The 8,722-nt window shown below is 36.2% G+C and overlaps 1 long non-coding RNA gene across 1 annotated transcript in view; it reads left to right on the forward strand.

Annotated features, from left to right (window-relative positions):
* Positions 1–6,788, forward strand: part of LOC122182025 — a 47,589-nt gene extending 40,801 nt beyond the window's left edge. Inside the window, exons 2-3 of the long non-coding RNA XR_006179670.1 lie at positions 5,849–5,953; positions 6,687–6,788. This is a non-coding gene — a long non-coding RNA (uncharacterized LOC122182025). The remainder of the gene's footprint in view (positions 1–5,848; positions 5,954–6,686) is intronic.
* Positions 6,789–8,722: the final 1,934 nt, after the last annotated feature.

Here is an 8,722-nt window from a genome sequence, read left to right on the forward strand (position 1 = left end):
GGGAACAGAGTCTGGAATAGAATTTCTTGCAGCACCCAGCGGGCACGAGGAACCCAGTTCCCAGCCTTTCGCTGGTGACGAGATGTTCTGCTGACTTCAAAACAAGCAAAGAATAACTCAGAGAATTGTGAGCTGTAGGACTGGACTTTGGTCAGTATTTCATTGAAACAAAATAGAGCTTCATTTAAGTAAGGGCAGGATGAACTTTGTGATAAACTGCTATTTAACAGGGAGATCAAAAGTCTGCAGCTGACTAAAGAAGAAACCACTTAATCTCAGGTTTCTTACTGACTACTTATAGTGATCATGTAATGCTATTACACAACGGAAAGTACAGCAATAACAGCTCAGTGGCAAATTCCTTGGCTACAGCAAATGTGGACAAGCCCAAGTGCAGCAACCGTAGGTACAGAAACAAAGGAAAAAGTCTGCTTACCTTCAGAAGATCTCAGGTAGACAGGGATCTCCAGCAAAATAGCCTTGCTTCCACTGTCAACCCTTAAATGAGGTCTGAGAAGAGGTGGATCCTGGCTCCACCCCTTCTAGTCACTCAGGTACACTGCATGCACCTGAGCTCCCCTGGGTTGGCCCTGCTTTCCCACCAGGTGCTCAGTCACTGTTTCAAGCCATGACTCAGCATTTCTGCTACAGATCATTGTCATCCTTGTGTTTTCATACATGCAGGCATACAGAAAATGTTTTAAAGAATATCTGATTCCTGTATTTATTTGTTCTTAACGCTGAGGCTGTTGTCTATCAGTGGCATTTTGCAAAGGGTTTAAGGTTTAAAATCAGGTAAAGTCCATTCAGCTTTGCAAGGATAAACATTTGCATAATAGAGGTGCAATTGAAGATTTTCTAGCAGTAAAACTTCTCCTGAAATACCTGACATTTCCAAATGAAAGTACCATAAGGACAATCAATGCTTAATATTCAGTTGTAAATTTATGGTAACAGATAAAGCAAATAAGAACCACAAAGCATTTTGTTCTAAACATGGAAAGGTTTAAGCATATTCAGTGATTTATTGTTCTTAATCAACAGCTTACTAGTCTTCAGTTTGAAGTACAGTGAGAATTACAATGGCCATAACTGATTTTGGTTTGTTTAAAAATCTAGGTAGTGAATCTTACTGAACAGCTCTGGCCTGATTAAATGTTTGGCAGAAGCTGACCACATATAAATGCCTGTCATCATATGCAAGGACATGCAATGACATGTGATCCTACACTTGTCCTTTTGGATGGAGGCAAAGGAATAGCACAGATGTGTGTGAAAGATAGCTGATGTGAAACAAAGCATACAGCAGACATCATCATCTGCAGAGATAAGTGCTTTAGCAAGCTGAATGCCTGGGGGTAGTAAAAGAGGACTGAGGGAAAACAACGTACCTTGAACATGCTCTTCATCATTCTAATAAGTTCTTTAGTTACACATACCACTCCTACTGCTAAGTAGGTGGCTATATCATGAGTCATTCTGCAGAACATTATCACAAAATCTGATTACTTACAAAATGGCTTCTGCTTAATCTCTTCTTATCTGTGCACGTACCCAACATTTTGTAATTTCTAAGCAAATTCAGAAGTATCCAAGGGAAAACAATATGATTTATCTTAATGGTAAAAAGGCTGCCACTAGTCAGAAGGAAGTACTATCAGAAATTCAGAATTTAGTATTTTTAAAATGATCTCATTAACAACTGAACCTATGCTAACCATATAAAAACAACAAGCTTTTTGGTTCCTTTCTCTTGTAGGAAATTAATACTCAATTGCTAGAGGTAAATATTCCAAAGAATGTCAGCAGTCTTACCATCCTATTTACTTTTCATTGTTCTGAGAATCAGTTTGGATTCTGCCACCCTTTTTTGTCTTATCCCCTTCTCTTCCCACCCTAAACCCTCCCCAGAATGGACATTACATAACTTATTAATCGCTTATTAATCACAAACTTATTAAGCATTTTTGTACACATTTTTAAATAATATATATATATATTTTAAAACTTCTTCACCAGTGCAGAAAAAAAAATCTGAAAACTTCATTTTCTATAGAGGCGACAAGATTTCGCACTTGCAATAACATGAGTTCATTGGTAGATGAACTAAAGCCACATGTATACTGTTTCTCTGGACTCTGCAAGAGACAGGCATCAACTCCTAGTGCAGCGGGTATGGAGCAGCTCATACCCACAGTGTTCAGGCCTAGCTAGCAGCAACAGATGTGCTACATTCTTCCTGCACATATATATGGATAAAAATCTTCTGCATCTCTTATGGCATTTTAAAGTTCGTTGATTCTACTACTATATTTTTTTGTTGTTAGCCTATTTCCTCAGTTTTATTTCTAATTTATTTATAATAATCTTTATTTTGTTACCTTTTACGTTCTCTCATACATTCATTCGCTCTCCTCTTTATCACAAACCTTGCTATATATAATGTTCTATGTTTGAATGCTTACGTTCCACTGTATGACCCTAGCCGTCTCTTTTAGCTTGTCTCTGCATTCACTCAGCGCTTGCCAACTGATATAAACTGGTTTTAGTCATGGCTTTCCAGTTCCTTTTTGCCCCCACCCTCCCAAAAAACCATACCGTTTCAATAAATACAATTAATGTCAGGTGGAAAAGGTATTGCCTGACTTTCCTTTTTTTTTTTTTTTTTTTTTTTTTTGAAAGATTTTGGATTAAGTAACTGAGAAAAGAAGATGAGAATCTCAAAGACATGAGCAGAAGTGGCTTTAACAATCACCAGTAAAACTGAGCACTGTGTTTCTGTTTTTTAATCTACTATTTAGCAGTGCATCAGTAATGTCGACCCCAATTTTCTTATTAAGCACTAATTTAAGCTTTGAAATTAAGCAAAGATCTATTCAGAACAATTCAGTAGCACTTTTCTACAAGAACAGACACATGAGGTGAAAAGAAGATACTATTTACATTCATCTGGGATGAAAAGGAGATAAACTTCAAAAAAGAAAACACATCACCTACAATATCTAATATTCTGTAATTATTTTCTCCAACTAAAAATATTAGGGATTTCTGACTGTGGCAACAGCATGGCTCCACAAGGAAGGATGGCTGCAACACACAGAGTACCCTCTCTGCAGCCAGCCACACCTGGGCAAAGGCACACAAAGTTGAGGTGGGGATTCTGAACTCCCAAGCCCACAAAACTCTTCCTGGTGTATTCTTTTACCAATTATACAAATTATTATATTGCCTTCATAATCTGCTCTATCGTTTGTAGCTGTTACACTGTTGAGATGCAAACAAACTGAAGTAACTATTTTTGAAGTTATTTTCATTATCCAAAATAATACCTATAGCTTAAGCTTAATATTTTATGTTCATATACAGAATAGAGATTGCTGTTTAGTCGATCTTTGTGCCTGAACTAACACGCTGGGATAATTCATACATATTGCATATATATGGAGAATGTATCTGTTTTAACTAGCAGCTCAGATAATGAAGCTCAGCTCATTTGTAAATGATCGGCTGGCTGACAAAAATACAAAAAGAAACAATTCCTTGGCAAGAGCAATTTCCTAAAGAGGAAGATTGCTGGATACTCAGCTCCTGACAGATGCTCCAAAAGCAGTGAATATACTGAGCATTTATTCTCATTTGTAATTGTACAGAAGACGGTGACCTTTCTGTTGACAAGCATGTCCCACAGCTGTTTCACAATGATCTCGTATTACATTAATGAGTTAATGTGTGTGGACTCTATCTCAGAGCAGAGGAACCAAGTATACAGGGAGGATAGCTCAAGAAAGCATTTAAACTAGCATGCCGTTGTTTGTAGAAATAAGATCAAGCACTTGAATTTTGACCACTTTATAGAGATTTGTTCTTTCTTGTAGCTCAGACAAGTTTTAGCACTTGGGTAACAGCCTTTAGTGCATAATAGCTGAGGACTGCCAGATTTTAACAAAGACCTCTTTTCGGCAGTAGATACACAGCCTTTCTCTCTCTCCGCATCAGGGCAAGAAGCTCAAATTTAGTGATTGCTGAGAAGCTTGTACAAGATTGCAGTCCTTTCTAAAAACATTCCTCTGTGGAATTAGAAGCGATCAAGCAGTTTGAGAAAGGGCAGTGTAAGTCTAGGCTGAATACAAATCAAATATATAAACCAAGCTGCACATCACTTACACTTACTGCTGATAAGTACTGACAGCAGTACGTATGGCCTTTTCCATTTCCTTGGTCATCTTCAAAATAATTACAGTTCTGCACTAGTATGACAATGCTCTAGCAGGTCTCAGTAGGCTGAAGGGTTATATATTAGGGCCATTACCAATAAGAAGGATTTAAGAGAGTGTCTGTTTGACTGTCGCAAATTTGTTTTCAATACTAAATTCCAATAAATTAATACTAAATTCCAGTCCAAATTTAATTTCCAAAGTAATTCTATGCTTTCAAAATGATTAAGCTATTATTCCTTCCATCTCTAAACTGTGAAAACAAGAGAAAGAATTCATCACTTTTAACCCCAGTTAAGATTTTAAATTATCTCTTTTAGATGATTTAAGAAAGCCACGTAGTTTATCTCCTATCTGTTTAAAATACTACTACATATATAAATATATGCTATGTATATAAATATATATAAATAATACTATATAGCTACTAAGCTACACTTGGATTGCCTTTATGCAAGAAAACCTTCTGATAAAAATTTTTACAAGCGTGAGAATAATTATGTTCTTTGACTATATTTCTTCACATCTCAAACATTATGAATACAAGGATGATTTCTACTTGCATTCTACAATTTTGAAAGTGTACTAATTGCAAGACATTCTGAAATAAATGCAAATTGCCTGGATGGTCACCATCCAATTTCTAATGGACTGACACTCATATAAAAATCCAACAGCATCAGCAACAAGCTGGCAGTTACTGGTAGAATGAGAGGTGTTGAGAAATGATTTGGCTCACAGCTGAACTTCCTATTTAACCACGGGGAAGATCAAATTAAGTCAAGGTCAAGTATGGGACAGAGCAGCTGTGCCACATAGCAGATAAGGACTCCTAGTATATATATAATAGATCTGTTTTGATTTTCTAATCGTGAAATCTAGAGCTGCTGCAGGAAGAAAAGGGGCCTCCTTGACTCTTAGCCTCACTTTTGCCTCTCCACGTTCAGTTCCATCCCAGGCTGTGCAAAGCCCTCGTGGTGCAGCAGCAGCCCCCTTGCATGTGCAAACTCAAATCAGCAGCCTGTCTCACAAGAAATACTTCACAGCCTTCCAGTATGGCAGAATAACCAAATAATCTTTCCCCTGTTGAATAAGAAAGAAGTTAATATCTCCCTAACAGAAAAAAAAGAAAAAAAAGGACTGGAGTAGGTAGTACGAATCTTGTCTACAGAAAATTTGACTCTCCGATGAAACCCATCTGGAACTCTTACTAATCACTACAAACACATGCTTTCAAAACTGAATGGTTTTGGACTCCGTAGCGCTTTGGCTTCATAATCTATAATTTTCCTATTTCACTAAATGAAAATAAATCAATTTATTGCAGTTAATGCACAGGTACCAAAAAAAAAAAAAAAGGTGGCTATAATTTTTTGCTATCCATCTGTCCTTCTCTTACTCCATCTGTTTACTTCAATCATTGCCGTGGAATCCTGCTTCATGAAATGGAGCCTAACACATGCATGCAGGGCAGTATAAGTTACCTAGTTACTCAGCTGAAGGATGTTTTCAGGATAAATCATTGTCCTTGTACTCTGTAGAAGGCAACAGGCATCGATTTTGTTGTTAATATGTCTGAGCAATCCCTCTTTCAACAAAATATATAACTGTCAGTACATTTCCTGTAATTTCAGATTTTGCAATTCAGAATAATACCATAAAGACTCATCACTTTAATCAGTTATTGATTACACCGTGGGGACATTCTACAGATTCCACTCAATGCTACTTTTAAAATGGTAAGTACCTATATAACCATATGATGTTATAAGCTGTTTCAGATTTTTATAGCTAGTACAACAGTACGAATGCACAATACTAAATTATTTGATTAGGTAGTATAGCTTTTATTAAACTTTGTCAAACTTATTCTTCAATTAAGTTTAACCATTCTTTGGCCTGATGGTAATTAAAGATTTTTGTCTCTTTAAACTAAATATAAATGTTTAAAAGTAAAAGAAAACAAAAGAAAGTCCCCCTATTGCAATCCAAGATGGAAGATATAAAATAAAGGCTAATTTCAGGGGGAATTTTGCACAGAGTATTTCACCAACACAAAAGTCACTGGTAAAACCATCTTTTCTACTGAATACTATAAACACGAGACACTTCCATTCTTATTATATCATTACGGCAGCATGATGACATTGTTCAAACATCAGGTCAAGAAAGGCTTTTTTAATAAATAATCTCACACTTCAAACAAAAGGCTCTCTATTAATCATGCCTTTCTTTTCTGGGGTATCTCAGTGTCCTAAATACTTTGTTTAGCGTATTTCTATTTTGATTATCATTGCCATCATCATCAAAGGGTGCAGTCATGGTTTATTTTCAACTACAAAAGACGTTTGACTAGCACCAAATTTATGCAGAATGCAAAAACATTACCACAGAATACATTTCACAGGAACATGCATGTAGGCACAACTTTGTGCCCAGGGTGATACTAACTCAACTTGTCATTTTTTTTAGAATCCCATATGTGATTTCACCAAAACATCTGTAGTATAACTGCCTATAAGAATATTATTGAGTCAAAAGTATGAAACTACCTAAATCTGCTGAGACATAGAAGGAGCCTTTTTAAATATAAGGTAATTTAAAAATATGAAGTGAGAACTTAAGTTAGAAGTTAAATGTTTTTCCAAGATGACAAATGGCAAGAAGTGCTGGTAGTGGCATTTTGGAAAATAAAATTTTCATGTTAGAGATCCATTAAAGTGATGCAAGTGACTAGAAATGAGGATCCCAATTCTTATTATCTTCATGTATACATTTAAATAATTATAGTCCATTTCTCCATTCTGTAGAGTGAGTTTAAAGTATTTACAAATGAAAGCAAAAAAATAAAGGTCTGGTATTAACCATACAGAAAGGAAAAAAAATGTCTATTAACCATACAGAAAAAAGAGTAAAAGAAAAAAAAGTCTATGTACTTCCTGCGGTCTTTTAAAAAGCATTAATAATAAACTATTTGCATAAAACTAAAGAGAGAAAACTCTTATATCTGAGAAAACATGCATCTTTTTGATACCTGCAAGCTAGTTTTTTTATCTGCTGTATAAATAGAAATTATTTATGGAGAGCCTAAAATACAACAATGCCCTAGAAAATGAGAGACTGTCTTTTTAAAATATATTCAAAATATTGTGAGTAAATCTGCAACATGCAGATATACAACCACTAGATGCATTTGAACAGCAATTGTTTTTGCTTCTAGTCTTCTATAAAAAAGTGATGGTTAAAATTCCTCTAGCTTCATTGAAAGCAGGATCAGGACCTGACACTTTCACCAGTTATATTTTCTGGCCCATAGAGCATCACTATTAACTGTGAATGTCAAAACCTGTACAGCTCTAGTGAAAAATGTATTCAGTCTTCTAAATGAATGCCTGAGCACTGACTTTTAAGTGACGACAGAGATCAGTAAGTCAGCTTTCATTCACGCTGCTTTCTTACTAAAATACCAATGACTTGGAGAGTGCTTAGAAACATAACCTGTTCCTTCCTAGGAATTTAGTCTAAGCTTTCTTTTAAAATAACTTTACTTCTTTAGTTTAAATGTAGCTTCAGAAACAAGTATGTTCCAAAGCTAAATTCCAAAGCCTGAAGCTGACACAATACAGTGATCTGGAGTGAGGTTGAAATTTCAAGTTAATGCACTGAGTCAGTCTTGTCAAGGTAGATGTTATAGCTTCTCAGTTACAAAAAGTACCTTTGCTTCTGTTATCTGACTGACAGACTTTGGAAAGCACTGTTTTCCCAGCCTCACTGCAGAAGTGCATATCAAGTTGTTTCTTAGAGCAAATAGCAACCTGATTATATACTGGAGAAAGGAGGCTGCCAAAGAAGAAATAGAAAGTAGTTCAACCACTCAGAGCTGGTGAGCACTATTACTGAGACAGAAATGGAACCAAGTGTAGAAACGTTATCTTGCTGGGGAAGAAGGGGAGGAGGCAGCTGGATGGAGCCACTGAGTTCATAGGACTTTAAAAGTTGTGCCCTATAATTCAGAGAACTAAATGCAGCCGTGGGTTTATCTTCATTATTTTCAGACATCTGGTCTAAGAGAAGGGAGATTAAGAAGCCAGAAATTACTATTCTTCACAGGCAGAGTCACCCAGGAATGCAATCTGTGTGACTGCAGCTACTTGCATACGTTGATCCACCAGGATCCAGCACTGAGCTACGATTCGCAGTTTTAGCACCACTACAACAACCCAGAGGTCAATAAATCTGTCCCATTAGAACAGTGTACTTTCTGACAATCTGCTACACTGCTTTACAAAATCATCATGGGAGGAAATATCTAGGTTTGACTTAACCGACCATCTGTCTACACAAAAAGTCAAAATGTGTAAATTTACATGCAATGTTTTGCTGCCCAATTGCAGCCATTAAGCATTATTCCTTTCCCTTACCCCTTACTTTAAAAAAGAGACTATTTTCTATCACTTCAGTAGTGGCATATGCATTTTCTGTAAAGAAAATAAGCCAAAGCAATTGGG

Source organism: Lagopus leucura, unplaced genomic scaffold (assembly GCF_019238085.1).
Source record: "Lagopus leucura isolate 7727_CA_CO unplaced genomic scaffold, USGS_WTPT01 Super-Scaffold_100012, whole genome shotgun sequence".
Lineage (NCBI taxonomy): Eukaryota > Metazoa > Chordata > Aves > Galliformes > Phasianidae > Lagopus > Lagopus leucura.